Source organism: Chelonia mydas, chromosome 1 (assembly GCF_015237465.2).
Source record: "Chelonia mydas isolate rCheMyd1 chromosome 1, rCheMyd1.pri.v2, whole genome shotgun sequence".
NCBI lineage: Eukaryota > Metazoa > Chordata > Testudines > Cheloniidae > Chelonia > Chelonia mydas.
The window spans coordinates 210,508,968-210,534,187 of record NC_057849.1 but is presented as its reverse complement, the minus strand read 5'-3'; the positions used below and the strand labels follow the sequence as shown (position 1 = coordinate 210,534,187).

Here is a 25,220-nt window from a genome sequence, read left to right as displayed (position 1 = left end):
TTCTGCAGAAATGAACCTGGGGATTACAGAGAGTGAGAAGCAGGATATAAGTCAACAGTGTACCCTTGTTGCCAAGAAGGCTAATGGCATATTGGCCTGTATTAGTAGGAGCATTGCCGGCAGATTGAGGGAAGTAATTATTCCCCTCTATTTGGCACTGGTGAGGCCACATCTGGAGTATAGCATCCAGTTTTGGGCCCCCCACTACAGAAAGCATGTGGAGAAATTGGAGAGAGTCCAGCGAAGGACAATGAAAATGATTAGGGGGCTACGGCACATGACTTATGAGGAAAGGCTGAGGGAACTGGGCTTATTTAGTCTTCAGAAGAGAAGAGTGAGGGGGGATTTCATATCAGCCTTCAATTACCTGAATTGGGGGGTTCCAAAGAGGATGGAGCTAGGCTGTTCTCAGTGGTCGCAGATGACAGAACAAGGAGTAATGGTCTCAAGTTGCAGTGGGGGAGGTGTAGGTTGGATATTAGGAAAAACTCTTTCACTAGGAGGGTGGTGAAGCACTGGAATGGGTTACCTAGGGAGGTGTTGGAATCTCCATCCTTAGAGGTTTTTAAGGCCCATCTTGAAAAGGCCTGGCTGGGATGATTCCGTTGGTGTTGGTCCTGCTTTGAGCAGGGGGTTGGACTAGATGACCTCCTGAGGTCTCTTCCAACCCTAATCTTCTGTGATTCTATGTCAGAGAAAAAAGCAGTGGTTCCCAGGCATTGGCCCCGATCCCTGCAGCACTCCTTGCTCTTTCTGACTTGAGGTGGTAGAAACTAGGTGTCAGATGCTCAGATGATGCAAACTGGACATCAGTGATCAATACACTGATTTATAGAAGCCAAGGGTCTGGGCTCAAGTACCTGAACTTAGGGCTTCTGCATGCCACACAGAGCTCTAACTCCTGGGCATTGGACCCAGTGTCTGGAGTACTCTCAGAACCCTGTGGCAAGACACAAAGACTGAGAATTGGTGCCAAACCCACTGCTGGGCAGTGCAGAGTGCTAACCTCTACCACATGTAGCTGGTAACAAAAGAACATGACTATGATGCTGTGAAAAGCTTGTATTCACTCCTGCATGTAAGTCCTGAATTTGCAGTTCTCCAGAAACAAGTTGCCTCTTTAAAAACCAAAACCACAGAATTTGCACAGACAGGACTGTGCTTTCTTCAGCCGTTGCAAAGAGAAATAAGTGGAGGGCAGATAGGCGAGAAGGTAGGCAGAGGAAGAAAGAGAGAGGGACAATTTCTTGGTCAAAAGGGAACATTTTTCTTTCGTAACATCCTGTTATAGGAAGTTCTGGGCTGCTCTGTTCTGATATCCAGGTTGCCTCTTTTGTATCTACCAATGCATTGAAAAGGAGCCCTCTCTAAAACAGCAGATCTTTTCCCTCACTCAACAGCTGCAGAACCTGAAACATGCTATAATTTTTTTACTTGAAATATAAGCTTCCGTCTTCACCAGCTATGACAGAAGAAATAACATATGCGGATCTGGAATTTAATAAATCTTATGCACTGGAAAATATCCCAAAGCCTGACACTCCTGAGGAAAAAGGTACCATTTCTATGCGGCTTTTTAGTTGTGCTTAAAGTAGCTGGGCTGGGAAGTGCTCTCAACCTAATCTTAGGCAGAATGGGCCAAATTCACTCCTTTAACTCCCTCCTTCTCAGTAGAGTCACACCAGTGGTGAATTTCTCCTGTTTTATTGTGATTAGTGCAGAGGCATGCACAGTGCTGTTCAAAGCATGGAGGGAGATGTCTCTCCCCATACCATTTTACTATATAGGGACCCACTCCTGCAAACATTAATTGCTGAAAGTAGTACTTACCACCATGAGTAGTCCTATTGACTTTAATAGGACTACCCATGGGAGTGAGCAGTGTGAAAGGTAGTAAATGTTTGAGGATCAGGCTCTAGAGTAGAGTCTGACAGTCTTGAGGACATATTGTGCCATCAGTTCATAATGAATTCAGTGGGGATTTCTATAGAATCATCCATGGGATGATGTGGCCCTAGGTTAAGATTTTACAGTTGCCAAATTCTGTTCCATGGGGAAACGAGAATCTTTGTTCTCTTTCATGTAGGACCGACTCCAGGTTGCTTCTTTCTCATGGGAGGTTGTAACATTTGGTGACAAATGATAACTTGCTTTCAGGGTATGGAGCATTTGTGGCATCTCCATGTGAGAGGGTAAACACAGCCAGAGAAGGGGAAAACACTTGAAATGGTCATAGGTCACTTAAAAAAAAAATACGCCAAGAGCACATTAGTAAGTGTAAGAAAAACATTCCTCAAAAAACAAACCTGATTCATGGAACCTTTTCCTGAAACAATGAATGAGAGATTATTTAAGTAAAACACTCACAAACCTGGTCTTTTGTTTTCTCTGGCTCCCTGACCAGTTCAGACCACACAGCCCCATCCTGTCCTCTGCAGCAGGATTTGCATTCAGCTAAGGAAACCGCAGACCCCAAGTGAATCAAACTGAAAACCACTTTCCCTTTTTTTGCTTAAATTTCTGAGGGCACCAGTTGTGATGCCTTTAGGCTCCAATTTGGGGCTGTACCTCGTTAGGGAAGGTGTTAGGTTATTTTGTCTTTATGTACAGGCTAGTCCTCTGGTATAAATTAGAGCATTCTGAAGGCTGCTCCAATTTGTGTCTGCTGCTAGTGACCATAAATGGTCATTACAGCAGCTGGGGATCTCCAGAGTTCAGGGAAGCCCTAGCTGTGCCTTCTTTTTCAGAGCCACCACTTTACACCAGCCATAGGGAGGGGAGTTGACAGCAGAGCTACTGCACTGGTATGATCATCCTGGGCCAGCTTTGTCACTGTGTCCCAAGGGTGCTGTGCATAGGGGTCAGAGCTAGGGTGACCAGATGCCCCGATTTTATCAGGATTGTCCCGATTATTAGGGGTTTTGTCTTAGATAGGACTTTATTACACCCCCCGCCCACCCCCATTTCCCCTCTCCTCGTCCCAATTTTTCACACTTGCTATCTGGTCACCCTAGTCACAGCACAGGGAAGGATCTGGGGCATCTAAGTATTGTTAAGTGCCCAGAACCTAGGCTGGAAAGAGAAAGAGAAAGAAAAAGAAATCCTGTTTCTGATACTGACCAATGTCAAAAGCTTTAAAGGAAGATTTAATAGTCTGGCTCCGGGAAGATGTTGTAAGCAGGCACACAGCTCTTTCAGTGCTCTCTGGACACACATTGACTGCAGCCAGCTTCTTTGCAGCAGCTTTTGAGGATGGCTTTGCAACTGTTTGGGTTTGTTCCCTCATTCCCGACCCAGCCTCCTCTGAGATTTAAAGTGAACTTCCTTCTCTTCAGCGTGCCCAGGAAAAGCAGTCCAACACCTAACATAACCACTTCCAGGAACTTGACTGTGTTCTGTCTTTCAGGCAGTCATTGAATTCAGTGGGGTTAATCCTGATTTGCACCAGTGCATGTGGGAGGAGAAGCGGAGCCATAGGTATCTTTAATATAAGCAATGTTTATTTTGCCTTGGATAGAGAGTAAAAAGAAAAATGGCAAAGTAAACAAAAGGTGCCAGATCCTCAGCTGTGCCAAAGCTCCATTCAGTGCAGCTAAGGGGGAAGCAGATAAAAGGGAGTTTACGCCACCTTTGCTAATCATGAGGCCAACTGGGGCTGTGTGATGGGGCTTAACCCCCATCATCTGCCAGGTAAGGGAAAGTACCCCCAATTACTCAGCTCCACACCTGAGGGTGATTAACCTGTTGCCTCCTAGCCAGAGTAGGTAGAGCTAGGCCTTATAAGTAGATTGAGGGAGCTCACTTAGGGGAAGAGAGTGCCGAGGAGGCGGGTCTCTCTGGCAGAGAGAAGTGATGGGATAAGGTTTAACAAACAGGGTACAATGGCAGAAGAACAATACAGAGGCAGGTTAGGCACCTGCAAGAAAAGCCCTGTGCAAACGCAAACAAGGGAACTACAGAGAAGTTGAGAGAAGCAGAAGGGCTATTAGTTTAAGGATTTGTTTGACATTGTTTGTGCTACTCTGGAAGAAGCTGAACTCTTGTGTGACCTGGCTACAGGGCTGAGCTACAGAAGACCCAGACAGGGGGTAGGGAGAATACATTGACTGGGACTGGCCATTGTAGCCAAATACATTGTAGCCAGAGGTGGTATGAGAGTCTTAGAGCTCTGCAATGCTGCATCTAGGCATCAGGTGTGCCCTAGAGATGAAGACACACACTTACAGGCTGACCCCTCCCTCAGCATAATTTAGAGCAGCCTCAGGCCTGGCTGCAACAGTGTCCACGGGGCTCCTTCACAAGTGATGGTCACTGCAGTGCAGGGGCACTCTCACCATGTTGCCTTCCTAGCCATGTCCTAGACACCCGCTTTATGTTATGGCTAGGTGGTATGAAGTTGGCTACTCCAGCTAGGGATTTCCCTATCATGGTGGATTCCCATATAGATGATTAAGTAGATTTTCTTCCTGTTTTGCATTGCCGGAGCAACATAAAGCAGGCAAAACAGGGTAGCAGGGACCTGGTTCAATAAGGAGACTAGAAATACAGCTAGACTAAAAACACACTTGCAGTTAATTTCACGGGATATTGGCTAAGTAAGATGAAAACTATTATGTTTCAGAAAGTCCTTTTGTTTCTTTCCACTACAGCATGTTGCCTTTTTTCAGAGGGCCAGCCTCTCTCTGAGAGCATGCGGGTCATGGGCCTGTCTACATTACAAAAACAACGATATAGGGAGGCCCATTTACAAGACTGGTTAAAACAGCATTCTATTTTGAGGAGAAAATGGGAACTAACCTGGATTTAACAGGGTCTTCTGTCTGTGCTCCAGCCTTGGACTTACGCAAAATGTTAATATGAACTGGGCACACAGTTACTGTCCCATACACACTCCAAATTGGAACTGGATTGTAATTAATTGGGAAGTTAACTCATTTGTAGCTAGAACTGGTCAAAACTTGGTGTCACTATTCTGACTTCAGTAGATCATTCCAATTTACCCCAGCTGAGGATCTGGTTCAAGTGCATATTATCCAATCAAAGAGTTCATAAAATTGAGTTGTAACATCTTGGTTCTCTCCAAAAGGGTTTGAAACCTCCCTACTCCTACTCAAGATTCCCCTGTTTATGATCCCAGGGTTGCATTAGCTCTTTTCGCCACAGAATCACACTGGTAGGTTGTGTTCAGCTGATCATCAGCCACCACTCCCAAACCTTTTTCAGAGTCACTGCTTCCCAGGACAGAGTCCCTCATCATCAAAGTATGGTCTGCATTCTTTGTTCCCAGATGATACATTTAGCCATATTAAAATACATATTGTTTTCTTGGTGCCCAGTTTAATAAGCTATCAAGATCACTCTGAATCAGTGACCCGCCCTCTTCATTATTTACCACTCCCCAAATTTTTGTATCGTCTGCAAACTTCATCAATGATGATTTTATGTTTTCCTCCAGGTCATTGATAAAAATTTATATAGTTACATTTTGAGACCTATTTGTTAGCTAGTTGTTAATCCATTTAATGTGTGTCATGTTAATTTTATATCATTCTAGTTTTTTTTAACAAAATGTCATGTGGCACCATGTCAAATGCCTTACAGAAGGCAAAGTACATTATATCAATCCTATTATTTTTATCAAGCGAACTTGTAATCTCAAAAAAATCAAGTTAGTTTGACCAGATCTATTTTCCATAAATGCATGCTGATTTGCATTAATTATATTAATGTCCTTTAGTTCATTATTGATCGAGTTCCATATCAGATACTCCATTATCTTGTCAAGAATTGATGGCAGGCTGATAGGTTTATAATTATCTGGGTCATCCTGTTTACTCTTTTTAAAAGTTGGCATAGCATTAGCTTTCTTCCACTTTTCTGGAACTTCCTCATTACTCCGAGACTTATTGAAAATTAACATTAATGGTCCAGCAAGCTCCTCAGCCAGCTTTATTAAAACTCTTGAATGCAAATTATCTGGACCTGCTGATTTTAAAATGTTCTAACTTTAGTAGCTTGTTTAACAGTCTCCAGAGATACATGTGGAATGGAAAGAGTGCTATCACCACCATATGATGAGACTGATCATCTGTTTTCTTCCCCAAACACAGAACACAAATATTTATTGAACACTTCTGCCTTTTCTGCATTATTATTGATAATTCTACCATTTCCATCTTGCAATGGACCCATACCATTGTCAGGATTCATTTTGTTCCTAATATATTTAAAAAATTCCTTCTCACTGTCCTTAACTCTGCTGCCACAGATTTCTACTTCCGTCCCATGGCTTCATAGAATCATAGAAGATTAGGGTTGGAAGAGACCTCAGGAGGTCATCTAGTCCAATCCCCTGCTCAAAGCAGGACCAACTCCAAATAAATCATCCCAGCCAGGGTTTTGTCAAGCCGGGCCTTAAAAACCTCTAAGGATGGAGATTCCACCACCTCGCTAGGTAACCCATTCCAGTGCTTCACCACCCTCCTTGTGAAATAGTGTTTCCTGATATCCAACCTAGACCTCCCCCGCTGCTACTTGAGGCCATTGCTCATTGTTCTGTCATCTGCCACCACTGAGAACTGCCTAGCTCCATCCCCTTTGGAACCCCCCTTTAGGTAGTAGAAGGCTGCTATCAAATCCCCCCTCATTCTTCTCTTCTGCAGACTACCTAAGCCCAGTTCCCTCGGCCTCTCCTCGTAAGTCATGTGCCCCAGCCCCCTAATCATTTTCGTTGCCTTCCGCTGGACTCTCTCCAATTTGTCCACATCCTTTCTGTAGTGGGGGGCCCAAAACTGGATGTAATACTTCAGATGTGGCCTCACCAGTGCTGAATAGAGGGTGATAATCACTTCCCTCGATCTGCTGGCAATGCTCCTACTAATGCAGCCCAATATGCCGTTAGCCTTCTTGGCAACAAGGGCACACTGCTGACTCATAACCAGCTTCTCATCCACTGTAATCCGCAGGTCCTTTTCTGCAGAACTACTGCTTAGCCATTCGGTCCCCAGCCTATAGCAATGCATGGGGTTCTTCCATCTTAAGTGCAGGATTCTGCATTTATCCTTGTTGAACCTCATCAGATTTCTTTTGGCCCAATCCTCCAATTTAGCTAGGTCACTCTGGACCCTATCCCTACCCTCCAGTGTATCTACCCCCCCCCCCCCAGCTTAGTGTCATCCGTGAACTTGTTGAGGGTGGAATCCATCCCATCATCCAGATCATTAATGAAGATGTTGAACAAAACCAGCCCAGGACTGACCTGTGGGGCTCTCCACTTGATACAACTGCCAACTAGACATCGAGCCGTTGATCACTACCTGTCGATCCCGATGATCTACCCAGATTTCTATCCACCTTATAATCCATTATCAATTTCCTGCAGTTCCTAACTTCTGATTGTGACATACTCAGTGTAGAATCCAGACTAATGAGTAGCTGTGTCACTCCTGCCCTCTAACCTGGGTTGCCCTTTACAATGCTTTGCTGCTGTACCCTATGGTAAATTCCCCAAGCTGAGTCTTCCCACACAGAGCTGATTGCAGACTCTGTGATTCTACACCTGGGTGTGTCCCTACCGGTGTGTGTGTGTGTGCAGCAGGACAGAGTGAGGCAGCCCAGGCTGGTAGAATGAGTGGGCTCAGTGGGACCCCAACACAACAGGTGGCATCTCGGAAGGGGGGTCCAACCCGTCACAATCTGACAAGGCATACTTTGTATAAACCTTATTACAATAGTGTGTAGGGTGTGAACACAGGGACACATTATTTCACAATGATTTATATTCATTACTATCAACTTCCCCTTTATTCCATTGTGTGTGTGTGTGTGTATATTATATTTCTTTAATTGTTCAGGGTAGGCTTTTGCTGCCTCTTCATTGACAGATGCAGCTTCACCAGTAGTCTGCACGTTTTTGAGGTTGAAGCAGTTCCTAAAACTGTTAAGCCAACCTTGGCTGGCTTTGAATTCCTTCTCATCAGAAGTCTGTCCCTCTTCGGCGGGAGTTTTGAATAGCGCGTAGAGGCTAAGAGCCTTTTCTCATAGCGTGTTGCCTTCGATATAATATTTTACAGCTGCCTTCAATTGTCTTATAATCCAGACTGGCTTTTTAACCAGCACAGCCTTCTTTGTGGGATTGTGACTTTTTGGGCATCTAGAGAAGTGTTAAATGATTCCCAATTTTCATTCACATTTTTCAGATTAAATTCTTCCTCCCACCTGATTTGGCTCATAATTGTTTTCAGTTTTGTGAAATTGGCCCTCTTAAAGCACTAAGTGTGTGTGTATATATATAAATAATATTACTGGTCTGGACTTTATTCTGCTGTTCCTCCAGGGCTCCCCTCTTCATCCTCCACATGGCGTCTGGCTGCTTTGACTTTCCTCATACTGTGCTTGGCATTGCTGCTAGGGATGTTAGCCCTCGGGATCGTGTGTAAGTATCAATGTTTTATTTATTCATTAATTTGGTGCTTGTAAAAGATGCCAGATTGATATCCATCCTTTCTAGTCTGAAGCTGATGATTTAACTGTTTCAAAGGTACAGCGGGGGCAGTGATAATGCAAGTTTCCCAGACACCGTCTCACCAATTAATGTACTTTAACCTTGGCCCTGCTCCAGAGTAGTATTAATGCTACAAGTGACAATCTGTGTAGCCCATTCACTCCTTGGCTTCTCTGCTTAAATTGCCAAAGAGGAGCCTTCTTGTGCCAGTTATAGGGGTGGTTTTTGTGATGTGGAGACCTGTCCCATTAGGAACTGGAGTGACATCCACTAACTCATTTCATACTGTACACTTCTCAGGAGGGATGCCTTTTGGTTAATACTGACCTGCATTGGATACACATTGGTGACAAAAAGGTGAAAAGCTCTGTACCCCATTAACAAACCAGCTCATTTTATATTGTTTTTAATAGAAAAAAATTACACTAAATTTGATGTCACTTCTAATCATCACTGCATGAAATAAGGCACAACACTTAAACCAGATGGATGGAATCACTAAAATTAAGAGGAGAGAGACAGGAATAATTTTGATTTGTAAATGGTCAGAATGGAAAATGCTTTTGTGAATTTCAGTTTCAGGTTTCCAATGACTTCCAGAAACAAATTGGGAACCTCATGAGGAACCAGGAAACTCTGCAAACAAATTTTTCAAAAAGAATGCAAGATATGAAAGATCATTTGTGTCTTAATGGAGAGGAAAATAATGAGAATAATGGTAATTAGGATTGTTATGCAAATAGACTCCTATCCTTTATTCCAGAATAGATAAGGTTGGGCAATGGTTATACAATTCCCGCATCTGCTTCTCATAACATCCCTATTAAATTAACTCTGCCCTTGCATTGAAAGGGACCACGACTAAGTGTATGCAGTTAGTGGGGAGGTGAGATAAGGGAATTCCTCCTTCATGATCCATTCGATCCTCTTCTTCTGTGTTGAAATTGCTAAGAAAGCAAATAATTAATGCTAGTTATTGTGGTGCTTTTGTGATGTTGACACCTACCTCCTAGTAACTGGATTTTTGCTAACCGACTGATTTCACATGGGCCACAGTACAGCACCAGATGGTAACTGTCACCCGAGATGTTGCTTAGTGGTCTGCAGAACAGTGTGGAGGAATAAAGTTCAATTTTCATTCAGTACCTCTGGGACTGGGACAGGATAATGAATTGCAAAAGAAGCAGTATGTTCAGTCAGTGGGGAAGCAAGAGTACTTTGTGTGACTCAGCATTGAGCTAGGCAATGTTTTTTTAGTGAATAGTAAATGTCCAAAGTGGTGAGCAAAATTATTTCTGAATTTGGATAGAATTGCGCCAAATAAAAAATAAGGAAAAAATTCAACTAACTCAAAATGGTTCATTTTGACATTTTTGAAATGAACCATTTCAACATTTAGTTTCTAAATAAACTTAGATTTTGAAATTGTTTCATTTGACCCACATGAATTTGTTTCAGAGAGAGAGTTCTGTACTGATTTGAAACTTACTGAACTTTTTTTTTAAGATCCCCCCCCCCCCACCCAACAGCCACCCAGTTATTTACTTAGCTCTATTCAGCAATGCCCTCTTTAGTCAATTAAGGAGCAATATTGATGGCCCTTTTAGTGAATTCGCTATGGAACCTCCAGGGTGGAATTGGGTAGTTGGATATCAAACCAATAAAAAAATAAGCAGGAGTGAAAATATCATCAGGGTGTTTGATTGTGGTGCCTAGAACCCTGGAGAAGTGGGGTAAGTTTCCTTTTGGATGAGAAATCTATGACAAAAAGTCTGCGTATTCCCTCAGTGCAATTGTTTGGTTTATACTATATACACCTGGAACAGAGGTGGTCACAAACAGCACGCAGCAATCCCCACTTTCAGGAATCTGAGCCCACACACTAATACCTGGTTTCCAGGAGATAACCCTGCCCCAAGAATGGACTCTAATTACAGAGATTAAGGAAAAGAACAACCTTTCTTGCTGCTTGTAACAGCTCTGTCAAAAAGAACCTCCCTCACAAAACTAACAACATAGTATTTCTTCAAAGACTACACACTGCTCATATGCTGACGAACAGAACTTGTAAGATTATGTGTAGCAGCATGACTTGGTGACTCCTGATAACAACGTTCTCTACTCCTGGGTTTTAAATTTCTCAGCAATGAAAAATCCACCACTCCTCAATGGAGATCAAGTCATACTGTAACAGAACTGAGACTCAGCAACTCATTTCACATAGGCTAGTGAGATTCTCCAGTTTGGTCCCCGGAGGATTAGTGTCACATCCATTACAACTCTGCAACTTCTATACCCACTCAAACCCATGGCTTCAGCTCCTGTATTCTCCACTGAACTGCTTAGGATGAGAAATAGAGACAATTTCTCTCTTTTGTAGGACCCAATTGTACACTGTGCCCTGCAAGCTGGCAATGGATGGGAGGTGACACCTGTTTCTACATATCAGTGCAGAAGAGGTCATGGGAAGAGAGCCAGAGTTTCTGTTCCTTACAGAATTCCACCCTTCTCATTCTAAAACACAGACGTAAGCTGGTATGGTCCCTCTCCCAGTCTGTTTTATTTTAACTTTAATTAATTTCTCAGAAGCCTCTCCAAGATAAATTGCATTTTGGTTACTACAGCTCTGTTGCCTCAGGAACCCCAAAGTGTGCAACAGTGCAGAATACAGTAAATCTGTCGGTCACATTTGGAACTTACTGCCAGGGGATATTAGTAGAATAGACACAAGTCTCTCAGATCCTGCTGTAGTTACAAACAATGGGTTTTCTACAGGGGGTACTGCCTTCTGGCTGCTTTCAGGAGGAGGGTGGATCAGTGCTTTGTGGATAACATTTGTCCTGGTCTTCTGGGTTCCTTGAGGGATTCAAGGGAAGGATTTCCACACTTCCACAGAGTTGGATTCACCATGGTCCTAAAAGTTGTGTCTTCATTTACACTGGAATAAAGTGGCCATCAAATGCCAGCATTCTGATCTGGTAGGTATTATACCCATTTTATCCTGGTGTAAATAACACCACAATGTGCAGGACAATAGGGCACCAGACCCCATATCCCCTATAAGAACTTGGCTTCTTTTGTGAAATAATGTGGTGATTTCCTCACAGAACCATGTACTTCCAAGAGAGAATACACGATATTACTGGATTGGTTTACATAAATCTGGAGAGAACAGCTGGTATTGGACGGATGGCTCATCTGTTTTGACACAAAGTAGATTGGTAAGTTATAAATATTTTGGACCAAATTGAGGCCTGTCCTGTGTGCTTGGGCACCATCTGTCTCCTCTGCACACTTACTTTCCTGCACTGTCTGTCTGCATTGTGACTAGAAGCACAGGGGCAATAGCAGCTTCTGTAGGGCTGCTAATCCCTGTCCTGTGTGGGTGAGGAGGGAGTGGGCAGGCAAGGAGCAGTGGAGCGTTGACACTGACCTCACAATGCACTGGCTGGCAGAGATGAGCTCTCATGTAGAGGAAAGTAATCTGAACCAGTTGTAGGGCACATGCACATTACTTACCCCAGGGAAACTGGCAAATACACAGTGCCCTGAATACATGCACTGAGTGCCAATGTCAAGACATAATGAAATGATGCTTTATTTTCTAGGATTGACTTGCATTCATCCTCTAATTGTGGATACCTATATAGAGAAAAAATTTATGGTTCCTACTGCACAGAGAAGCACGTCTGTATCTATGAGAAAGCAGCTGTCAAACTAAGGTACAGCAACATCACCAAACGGAAATTGGTTCTATCAGTATGCGGTAACACATACTAGTGATTCTGTTTTCTTGTGCATATTTTTGTTTTTCAGACTTCTCACAACTGGGATTCAAGTGGGCATTTCATTAGCCACTAAGCCAGAACTTTCTGCTTCTTTTCTCCGCAGGGATCAGTGATGAAAATCAAGAACCATTAACTGGAAAGATTCTTAGAAAGTAACTATTAAAAATAAGCTATGATCAGCATCAAAGTACTACACCTGATAACTATTGATAACACCCAAAATCTAGGAATCTAGTTCTGAAATGTGTAACAGGTGCCAAATTGAAACTAGGAACTTTTGGCATATCAATGAACCAGAAAAATTGGAGATAAAGACCTTTTTGGTCACATCTTGTGATTAGAAGCTGTTAAGGTTCCTTCCCCACTGTGAACTCTAGAGTACAGATGTGGGGACCTGCATGAAAGACCCTCTAAGCTTATTCTTACCAGCTTAGGTTAAAAACTTCCCCAAGGTACAAACTTTGCCTTGTCCTTGAACCCTATGCTGCCACCACCAAGCGTGTTAAACAAAGAACAGGGAAAGAGCCCACTTGGAGATGTCTTCCCCCAAAGATATTTCCCGGAGAAGGCTTGATAAAAATCCTCACCAATTGGTACAGGTGAACACAGACCCAAACCCTTGGATCTTAAGAACAATGAAAAAGCAATCAGGTTCTTAAAAGAAGAATTTTAATTAAAGAAAAAGTAAAAGAATCACCTCTGTAAAATTAGGATGGTAAATACCTTACAGGGTAATCAGATTCAAATCATAGAGAATCCCTCTAGGCAAAACCTTAAGTTACAAAAAAGACACAAAAATAGGAATATACATTCCATTCAGCACAGCTATTTTACCAGCCATTAAACAAAAGGAAATCTAATGCATTTCTAGTTAGATTACTTACTAACTTAACAGAGTTTCTGAGGCTGCATTCCTGATCTATTCCCGGAAAAAGCATCACACAGACAGACGAACCCTTTGTTCCCCCTGCTCCAGATTTGAAAGTATCTTGTCCTCTCATTGGTCATTTGGGTCAGATGCCAGTGAGGTTATTTTAGCTTCTTAACCCTTTACAGGTTTGCCTCTGGCCAGGAGGGATTTTATAGTTCTGTATATAGAAAGGTGGTTACCCTTCCCTTTATATTTATGACAGAAGCGCACAGTGTGATGCTTCAGATCATTAGATTCTCGAGGGCCGGGATGCACAAAAGGAGTTAGGTATGGCTCGGTGTCACAGCAACTAACTTTGAGGTGCCCAGAAAACCACTTCAATTCCCGAAGTCTGAGATAGGCTCCTAGACTCTTATTCAAAATATATCGAGAGACAGGAACCTTGTAATGGGGCTTACAAAAGCCAGCACCCTAGGCAGGGAACTGCCTAAGCTGGCCAATGGGAGATGCTGAAGAGAAGTGTGTGCAAACCCTTCCCTTCTCAAAGAGACAGGCACCTATGTCCAGGCTGCAGGGAGGTGCCTAGCCCTGCTGCTCAATCTTAGCTGAAAACCTTAATCATATCCCTCTTCCCCTTAGTTCTCTCTTTTCTAGTCTGAACAACCCGAATCTTTAGTCTCTCCTGGTATGGAAGCCGTTCCGTACTCTTCATCATCTTTGTGCCCTTTGTGACATTCTGGGGTACAATTCAGACTAGTGGGTGGCTGTGTCACCTCTGCAGTGTAACCTGGGGTGCCCTTTACAATACTTTGCTGCTGTAATCTCCAACCTACACAGCTCATAAACAGCCACCAGCATGTAAGTCACTGTGTGTGCTGCAGCCAGCCAGCCACACCTTGGCTCTCACCAGCTTTGGGTATTCTGCAGTGACCCTGTGATGGGGTCAAGACTCACTGCCACTGGCGCCTCCCACTGGTTGCTCCGGGAATTAGCTCTGTCCAGTCCTGGAGCACCCTCTGCACGTGGTGTCTTGCCCGTTGTGGGTTCTGCTGCCCTGGGTCCCACGTTGCTCCCCACTCAGCAGCATTTGCTTCAGGACACTGCCCTCCGGCAGTGCCCACTACTCCAGACTTACCCCCTTCCAGGGAGATTAACAGCAGTTTTGGGGACTCGCATCTGCCTCAGTGGACAACCACAACCCAAAGTCTAGCCCCTTACCTCAGGGGCAAGTTGCAGTCTGTACTGGCCACCGTCTTCTGTGGCCAGGTGCTGTGTAAGGGAGGGATGGGGGGACCCAGGCCTGCCCACTACTCTGAGTCCTGAGCCAGGGACCCTCTAGCGGCAGCCTCTTTCTGCCCTCCTTTGTTCCCCTCTTGTCCTCCTATTCTTCCCTGGGCCAGTTCCCCTTTGGCCCTGTGCACCTTCACAGCCCTTTGTAGCAGGGTCTGCAGCCTGGCAGGTAACGGGGATGGAGCTCTCTCCTGCTCCCCGAGCCTGCCCTGCCCAGCACTGCTCTGCTCTGCTCTGCTCTGTCCAAGGTGCTCACTCCCTAGCTCAGGAGCCAGTCCTCCTCCCCTGCTAGTCAGGGAAAGACTGATCCCTCCCCTGCTAGGCACCTTTATATAGGACCTAGCTCGGCCCTGATTGGCTGCCTCTTACTCTGCCCTGATTGTCTGTCCACAGGCCCTTGCTGATTGGCTGCTGGTCTGTGCAGCCTCTACGGCCTGTTCCAGCCCTTCTCCGGAGGGGGTGGGGCAGCCGCCCCACCGCAGACCCCAACACCTGCCCCCCCAGTCTCAAATTTCCCCCAGAAATATATGTACTGTATTTCCCAGCCCCCTCCTGGACAGTAAAAAAATATTAAGTCTATTATTCCTTTAAAGCAGTGTTTCCGAAACTTGGGATGCCGCTTGTTCAGGGAAAGCCCCGGCAGGCCGGGCCGGTTTGTTTACCTGCCGCGTCTGCAGGTTCGGCCAATCACAGCTCCCAGTGGCCATGGTTCATTCCTGCAGGCCAATCGTACCGGCCGCCACTTCCCGCAGCCCCCATTGGCCTGAAGTGGCAAACCGCGGCCAGTGGGAGCCGCGATCGGCCGAACCTACAGATACGGCAGGTAAACAAACCGGCTCGGCCCGCCAGGGGCTTTCCCTGAACAAGCGGCATCCCAAGTTTGGGAAACACTGCTTTAAGGGAATAATATGCCATCTTATTATCTTAAATAGTTATCCAAGCACTTCAAGCTAATCACACTGGATTAGAAAAAACTGTCAAACAAGTTTATTAACTACAAAGAGAATGATTTTTAGTGAGCAGAAGTAATGAGGCTTAAAAGTCAGAAATGGTTATAAGAAAAATAAACATAAAATGTTCACTAGTGACTAACTTAACAAACTATATTAGATTCAATCAAAATCTCTCAACACATCCTTCCAGCAATGTTACTGACCAAACTCTTCAGGTCAAGACCCCCTCCACAGAGAGGCTGCTTCCTTTGTCTCTTCTGGGGCTGAGAATGCAATGGGCAGGGAGAGAGCGAGCAGTCCCTTGGGGTGTGTCATAAATATAAAGGGAAGGGTAAACCCCTTTAAAATCCCTCCTGGCCAGAGGAAAAATCCTCTCACCTGTAAAGGGTTAAGAAGCTAAAGGTAACCTCGCTGGCACCTGACCAAAATGACCAATGAGGAGACAAGATACTTTCAAAAGCTGGGAGGAGGGAGAAAAACAAAGGGTCTGTGTCTGTCTGTGTGATGCTTTTGCCGGAGACAGAATAGGAATGGAGCCTTAGAACTTAGTAAGTAATCTAGCTAGGTATGTGTTAGATTATGATTTCTTTAAATGGCTGAGAAAATAGCTGTGCTGAATAGAATGAATATTCCTGTCTGTGTGTCTTTTTTGTAACTTAAGGTTTTGCCTAGAGGGATTCTCTATGTTTGAATCTAATTACCCTGTAAGGTATCTACCATCCTGATTTTACAGAGGTGATTCCTTTTTACTTCTATTAAAAGTCTTCTTGTAAGAAAACTAATGCTTTTTCATTGTTCTAAGATCCAAGGGTTTGGGTCTGTGGTCACCTATGCAAATCGGTGAGGATTTTTACCAAACCTTCTCCAGGAAGTGGGGTGCAAGGGTTGGGAGGATTTTGGGGGGAAAGATGTGTCCAAACTACATTTGTTCAGGAACCCAGATAAAGTTTGGTGGTGGCAGTGGAAGTCCAGGGGCAAAAGGGTAAAATTAATTTGTATCTTGGGGAAGTTTTAACCTAAGCTGGTAAAAGTAAGCATAGGGGGTTTTCATGCAGGTCCCCACATCTGTACCCTAGAGTTCAGAGTGGGGAAGGAACCTTGACAGGGTGTTTGTTCCTCCTTTTTATACTTTCAGTCCCCTTCTTGAAAAACATTTCCAGCTGAGACTCAGGAGACAAAGGAAGGATATTTCCTGCTGCTTTTTCACCTGTTCGAACTTCCTTTGTCTCCCCTTCCAGTTTGATGACTCTCTTTACTGCTTAAATGCAAATTAAGGCTAGCACACAATCCTTCCTTTGTTCAGGACAGACCTAACTTCTGCCTGGGCAAGGCTGCATGGTTTCGAACATGTGTTTATAACAGCCTACAGGGGAATCCTACAATCTTCCTATACCATGGTACCACACATATTTTACCAGGACAACACTGACCAGCAAATTATGGGTTTTCAGGTAATACCTTACAGGGCATACTTTTACAAAGATTATTACAATAGTGTGTACAGTGTGAATACAGTGGTGTATTCTGTCAAACCCTTCTCTAAACCTTTTTCTGTTCCACTTAGGGCTGTCAGTGATTTAAAAATGTAATTTCAATTAATTGCATGATTAAAAATTTAATCATGATTAATTGCACAATTAAACAATAATAGAAAACCATTAAAATATTTTGGATGTTTTCTACATTTTCAAATATATTGATATCAAATACAACACAGAATACCAAGTGTACAGTGTTCACTTTATATTTATTTTTATTACAAATATTTGCACTGTAAAAGCAAAATAGTATTTTTCAATTCACCTAATACAAGTTCTGTAGTGCAATCTCTTTATCATGAAAGTTGAACTACAAATGTAGAAATATGTACAAAAATTGCATTAAAAATAAAACAATGTAATATTTAAAAGCCTACAAGTCCACTCAGTCCTATTTCTTGTTCAGCCAATCACTCAGACAAACAAGTTTGGTTACATTTGCATGAGATAATGCTGGCTGCTTCTTGTTTACAACATCACCTGAAAATGAGAACAGGCATTCGCATGGCACTGTCATAACTGACTTTGCAAGATATTTACATGCCAGATGCGCGAAAAATTCATAAATCCCTTCAAGGCTTCAACCACCATTCCAGGGAACATGCGTTCATGCTGATGATGGGTTCTGCTCGATAACGATCCAAAGCAGAGTGGACCGACGCACGTTCATTTTCATGATCTCAGTCAGATGCCACCAGCAGAAGTTTGATTTTCTTTTTTGGTGGTTCAGGTTCTGTAGTTTCCACATTGGAGTGTTGCTCTTTTAAATCTTCTGAAAGCATGCTCCACACCTCATCCCTCTCAGATTTTGGAAGGCACTTCAGATTCTTAAATCCTGGCTCAAGTGCTGTAGCTATCTTTAGAAATCTAACATCGGTTCCTTCTTTGCATTTTGTCAAATCTGCAATGAAAGTGTTCTTAAAATGAACATGTGCTGGGTCATCATCCAAGACTGCTATAATATGAAATATACGGCAGAATGCGGGTAAAAAACAGAGCAGGAGACATATAATTCTCCCCTAAGGAGTTCAGTCACAAATTTAATTAACACATTATTTTTTTAATGAGTGTCATCAGCATGGGAGCATGTCCTCTGGAATGGTGGCCAAAGCATGAAGGGGCATATGAATATTGAGCATATCTGGCATGTTAATACCTTGCAATGCTGGCTATAAAAATGCCATGCAAATGCCTGTTCTCACTTTCAGGTGACATTGTAAATAAAAAGCGGGCAGCATTATCACCCATAAATGGAAACAAACTGGTTTGTCTGAGCGATTGGCTGAACAAGAAGTAGGACTGACTGGATTTGTAGGTGCTAAAGTTTTACATTGTTTTGTTTTTGAGTGCAGTTATATAACAAAAAAATCTACTTTTGTAAATTGCAGTTTCATGAAAGTGATCACTTTCACTACTTATATGAGGTGAATTGAAAAATACTATTTCTTGTGTTTATCATATTTACAGTGCAAATATTTGTAATCAAAAATAATGATATAAAGTGAGCACGGTACACTTTGTATTCTGTGTTGTAACTGAAATGAATATATTTGAAAATGTAGAAAAACATCCAAAATAGTTAATAAATTTCAATTGGTATTCTATTGTTTAAATGTGTGATTAAAACTGCTATTAATCACAATTAATTTTTTAAATCAAGCTTAATTTTTTTGAGTTAATTGCATGAGTTAACGGTGATTAATCAACAGCCCTAGTTCCACTACATTCTTTTTTAAATGGGGAAACCAGAACTGGACACAGAAATCTATGGACCATGGATATATGATGAATTTATATAGTGGCATCATGATATTTTCTGTCTGATTTTCAATCCCTTTCCTAATAGCTCCTAACATTCTGTTAGCCATTTTTATCACTGCTGCACATTAATATGGAGTTTTGAGAGAACTATCCAGAATGATTCCCAAATCTCCTTCTTGGATGGCAACAGCTCATTCTGACCCCAGTCACAAACTTTTTGAGATCCCTTTGTAACTCTTCCCAGTCTGCTTTGGACTTAACTCTCTTGAGTAATCTTCTTTTGTCTGCAAAATGTTGACACCTCCCTGTTTAGTCCTTTTTCCAGATCACTCATGAATATGTTGAACAGCATTGGTCACAGTTCAGATCCCTGGGGGACCCCACTATTTACCTCTCTCCATTCTGAAAAGTGACCATTCATTCCTACCCTTTGTCTCCTGTCTTTTAACCAGTTACTGATTCATGAGAGGACCTTGCCAGGATCTCCTCTGGAGCCCTTTTTAAGGACTGGCATTACAGTAGATACCTTCCAGCCATCTGGTACAGAAACTTCTTTCAGCGACAGTAGTTCTGCAATTTCATATTTTGCATGAACTCACCTGGGGGACCCAATCTGGCATGCAATCCCTGAAAAAGGTTACCAGATCAGTCCTTGGGGCTGGATGCAATGCATCGAGGTTGCTGAGGGAGTTGGCTGATGTGATTGCAGACCCATTGGCCATTATCTTTGAAAACTTGTGGCAATCAGGGGAGGTCCCAGATGACTGGAAAAAGGCAACTATAGTGTCCATCTTCAAAAAAGGGAAGAAGGAGAACCCGGGGAACTACAGACCGGCCTTACCTTAGTTCCCAGAAAAATCATGGAACAGGTCCTCAAGGAATCCATTTTGAAGCACTTGGAGAAGAGGAAGGTGATCAGGAACAGTCAACATGGATTTGCCAAGGGCAAGTCATGCCTGACCAACTTGATTGCCTTCGATGATGAGATAACTGGCTCTGTGGATATGGGGAAAGTGGTGGACGTGATCTACCTTGACTTTAGCAAAGCTTTTGATACTGTCTCCCACGGTATTCTAGCCAGCAAGTTAAAGAAGTATGGATTGGATGAATGGACTATAAGGTAGATAGAAAGCTGGCTAGATCATCGGGCTCAGCACGTACTGATCAATAGGTTGGTGTCTAGTTGGCAGCCGGTATCAAGCGGATTGCCCCAGGGGTCGGTCCTGGGGCCGATTTTGTTCAACATCTTCATTAATGATCTGGATGACGGGATGGATTCCACCCTCAGCAGGTTTGCAGTTGACACTAAGATGGGGGGAGAGGTAGATAAGCTGGAGGGTAGGGATAGGGTCCAGAGTGACCTAGCTAAATTGGAGGATTAGGCCAAAAGAAATCTGATGAGGTTCAACAAGGATAAATGCAGAATCCTGCACTTAAGATGGAAGAACCCCATGCATTGCTATAGGCTGGGGACCGACTGGCTAAGCAGTAGTTCTGCAGAAAAGGACCTGCGGATTACAGTGGATGAGAAGCTGGTTATGAGTCAGCAGTGTGCCCTTGTTGCCAAGAAGGCTAATGGCATATTGGGCTGCATTAGTAGGAGCATTGCCCGCAGATCAAGGGAAGTGATTATCACCCTCTATTCAGCACTGGTGAGGCCACATCTGAAGTATTACATCTGGTTTGGGGCCTCCCACTACAGAAAGTATGTGGACAAATTGGAGAGAGTCCAGCGGAGGGCAATGAAAATGATTAGGGGGCTGGGGCACTTGACTTAAGAGGAGAGGCTGAGGGAAATGGGCTTCTTTAGTCTGCAGAAGAGGAGAGTGAGGGGGGATTTCATATCAGCCTTCGATTACCTGAAGGGGGGTTCCAAAGAGGATGGAGCTTGGCTGTTCTCAGTGGTGGCAGATGACAGAACAAGGAGCAATGGTCTCAAGTTGCAGTGGTGGAGGTGTAGGTTAGATATTAGGAGCAACTCTTTCACTAGGAGGGTGGTGAAGCACTGGAATGTGTTACCTAGGGAAGTGTTGAAATCTCTATTGTTAGAGGTTTTTAAGGCCTGGCTTGACAAAGCCCTTGCTGGGATGATTTAGTAGGGGTTGGTCCTCCCAACCCTAATCTTATGTGATTCTATGATTCTATTATTCTAATTTAATTATTCTCCCTGCATCCCCCTTCCCCATCAAAAAATATTCCGTCCTTTGCTGAGAAGCTGGAAATGCCTTCAAGCCTCTGTTTCCCTGGCACCAGTGGGGGATGGGAGTGCTGAGGAGATTATTACTGATGCACTCTGGGCAACCCACATTTGATTCCCAGGCTCACTGGTGTAACCCCCTGCTTGCTCAGAGTGGTGCTCTGTCCCCATCTAGTGCTGGGTAGGCCAGCTAGAGATCAATGAGTCTGCTACAGACTTGGCTAAGAGAGAAGTGTCTTTTACCTCATGCACTAGAAGCTCATACATTTAGCTCAGAGGTCCCAGTTTGATCCCCACTGCCGATGCTCCTGTTTGAGTTTGCTTTACACTGGTTTTTAGCTCTGGCTGTACCTAGAAACACTGGTTTGGGGTTCAATGACCTAGATGTTGGTGTCTTCACTGCTATCTGGGTGACACATCCCAGATTCCATCCGGAGGTTCCATCACTATGCAGGGGGCTGGCAGGGCTGTGAGCACTTTACAATCAGGTCTATTGTCCTAGGGTTCAGGGCTTGGCCCCGCCAGGCTCTTCAACAGTTTGGAGAATCATGTTTCACTGAGAGTGACTCAAACAGTTCTTGTGGAGATGGCCCTGTCTAGAAATGGCCACGTGTGTAACTCAAACATGCCACGATGTAGTGAAACAGTGCTTTGTTTTCTAGGATCTATATCTACCAACTTGCCAAACACTGTGCATATCTGTTTGTTACCGCGTATGTCTATGCTGATCAGAATTGCAAAGAGAAAAAAATCTGGATCTGTGAGACGGCAGCCATCCAGCTGAGGTTAAAGACAATCAATAGTGGGAAGTGTGGTTTATCAGTATGAAATTATTATTTATCAGCCGTGGGAAGATCCTGTTTGCTCTGCATTGTTAGTTTTTTGGTTCTTCAAAGTTTTCAAATGGTGATTTAAATAGGTGTGAAGTCAGAGTCCAAATCAGCGTCTCCATTTGCATTGTTTTTAGGACACCTCTGTTAAAAACTACATTACTTAGGGAACACACATAGGGTGCTACCCACAAAGTCTGTTAATCCAGCTCTGAAATGTGCAATGGATACCAAATTGAAACTTGCAAATCCTGACAAATTATAAAGCTATTGAACTGAGATATGGAAAGAACTGTAGGGTCACATCTTGTTCATCCCCTGGAAGCCCAGTATATGATTGTCTCCCATTGTCTATTTGCCAGAGATTTGTCTATTGCAGATTTAACTCAGGTGATGAGTTTTCAACCATTTTCATTCAGGAGTCTATTCTGCCAAAAATTTCCTGATCGCTAACCCTAAACATTTCTATTTCCCTCAGTTTTTTCACACATCTATTAAACCCTCCAAAAACCCTAAACAAATTCCTCTGACCTTCTGTACATACCTGTAGAAGGTGGCAGTATCCCTACTACTCAGTCATCACTTAGCCAAATTATGAATATGTAGCTCTTTAAGATTCTGGAGGGATTTGAATTATGAAGAAAGTTTAAACATTTTGTGAGAAATGAAGATTTAGAAAGTACTCTGATAGGTCATTTTCAGATGATTAGATCTTTAGGTTGCATCTTGTAATACTGTAGGACATAATGAAGGACCCTCTAAATAGAGTGGATAGAAAATCTCTGTAACTCACTGCCTCAGGCTAAAAGAGTTAAATACTGTGGCTGGATTTTAAAACAAATTGAAAATTTTGGGGTTATCATAATGTTCACAGTCATGTAATTGGCAAAAAGAATAATAAACGGATTTCTGTGATGAACGTTTCTTGGGGTTACTCCTGAAACCACTCAGAAATTTCAGGCAATGAAGAAAGTTGCCACTGTCTTATATGATGTTGATTCTGGACTGGAACGTGCACAGTCCCCCTGGGCTCAAGAGACTGCACTGGCTGCCAGGCTCAATTCAAAGTGTTAGTGTTAGTCTGAAAAGATCATTTTGATTTGGATGCTTTGCACCATACTGATCAACACTTTCCTTTGTTTTATTCCAGTGCATGAGGTAGAGCGTAACATGTGAGCTGACAGTCCCCAGATCCATTCAGCTAGGTTTGCAGGATTCTCACTGAAAGGCTCTCCTCTCTGAAATGTACTGCCTCGCAGATCCAACCGAGGACTCCTCTGCACAGATGTTGCACTGGTGTATCTGGGGCAGAGTCGGCCAATGTGGTGTCTTGCTGTTAAAAGTTGGGGTGGGTCTTAAATGTAGATTTTAGTTCAGTTGAATTTTGTACTATTTGTATTGTACTTTTTAAAATGTTGCATGCTTTATCTCCTGTGTTATTTTTATACTACTGCATGTGGTTCAATCAGTTTAAGGGCCTTTTCTGTATAGTACATGTGCTTTGATCTTTGGTCAGGTGTCATTTAAAAATTTGAATAAAAATAGTATCTTTTACTTCCAGGGCACCCTCTGTCTGAAGAATAGAAAACTCTTGTGTGTTCTTGTGAAGAGGGAGACCAGTTGGGGTGCACCATGTAACAGGCCCTAGTTTCAGGTGGAGTTGGGTAGTAGCAAGAGACTTTCACCATGGGAGCTTTGATTCCGGATGTCTGCTCCCCCTCCCTAGATCAGAAAGAGTAGAGGTCACCCTGGTATGGTCACCAACCCAGGGCTCTTACTAAGTGACATGATCTACTCTTGAATACATTTGTTTCTTGATTAAATGAACTTTAACCAAGGGCCCCAAATTCTCTTTTCATTAATGTTTACACAAACAAAACAGCAGGATCATAAAAGGAAGAGGAAAGTAACGTGAAAAATGCTGAAGAGAAGTGCAGTCCAGCAGTTGCAAACATTGTCATGAATACATTTACACTTTTTGTTGGTGATGACAATTATAATTCTGAAAAAGCCACTTCCAGTAGATATGGGGATCTCAAGGATTAGGGCATATGCATAACACTCATGCTGTGGCAATTTACACTCCGTGGGTCACATTTTCAAGGGTTTCTTTGCAACACTTGAGTCTGGAAACCTGATTTCAAAAATAAAGTTAGACTCTGCAGAATCTGAATATGCCACAAAGGCCACCAAATACATCAAATGGGCCAGTTCCAGTCCATGGGCCAGTGTTCAATGTACCTGAACTACAGTACACATCTTCCTCAAATAAACAACAACAGGAAAACACATGCCATGTCACATGAGATGTACTCCATTCCATTCATACATCCTCCTGGCGACTCTAAGCAGCAGAAACTTTGTATTAAAAGTGAGTGTGTCCCAGTACAGGGAATCTTCTGATTGCTGCATTGGTACAAATCAGGTTCTTTGTAGCAAGGAGGGGATTGTGGAGGAGAACAACAATGAATACCCATCCTTAATCTGTCTTTTCTGTAACAACATGGCAGAGTCTTAAAAGGGGGCCATTTTTAGACTCTGGTCTCTGATCTTCCATCCTTGTCTTTTTTGGCTTAAAGTGAGGGGGAATGAAGAAATCCACTCATAAAACTTCTGATGGCTTGTCTAGTATGGTCTTCCCAGGAGAACTGCACTGGACCAACTGGGTATGAAGTACCATTTGTATGTCCAATGTTCATTGTTTATCCAGAAGGCATAGTGTGTGCATGTGGCTTTTGACACCATAAAGTTCATTTCCATTCATTCAGTTCTGATTTTCCAGGTATTTTCAGATCACACTGTCTAGCTTGTGGGTAGATGATGCCTTTCATGTGCCTAAATTTTAATTTCATCTCATGTCATTCCGAAAAATAAGGTTCTACTGGAAAACCATTTGGTGGAGATTTTCAAAGCAGTCTAGGGAATTTAAAGACACACATTTGAATGGAAGATGTGTAACTAAATCCCCCTAGATCAACATGAAAATCTCAGGTGTTATTTTTCTGTACTGAGAGAGATGTGGGTTAAGATGTAATCAGCAAGTCCATTATAATTTATCTTTGCTACACAGGGCTAAATTTCCAAAAGCGCAGCTTTACTTTGAAAGGTGAATATAAAAAGACATCTTCTTACGGAATGCACCTGCTTCCTGTGGATATTTAAAGCCATGCTCTTGGCCTTAGGAATAGAAACAAGTTGTTGATTTTTTGTCCTGTTCACCCGGCAGAGACAGACCAGCCCTGGGAAAGGGAGTTGGATTTCATCCCTTAGGAGCAGACATGCACTTTAAAGTATCATGTACCTCCAACTTCCTCATCTTAATATCTGTTTGTATATAAATAACTTCATCATTTCACTTTCCCAGTGACTGTCAGTAAAGTTATTGTATGATCACCCAACTAACTAATTAAATAAATAAAATAAACACCACACCCTTATGTTGGTGGGACAGTGATAACTCCCAGTGTTGGTCCCACTCTGTTAATTGCA

The 25,220-nt window shown here is 43.1% G+C and overlaps 1 pseudogene; it reads left to right on the top strand.

Annotated features, from left to right (window-relative positions):
- Positions 1–1,208: 1,208 nt before the first annotated feature.
- On the top strand, positions 1,209–23,296 carry LOC102939691 (annotated as a pseudogene).
- The last annotated feature ends 1,924 nt before the right edge of the window (positions 23,297–25,220 follow it).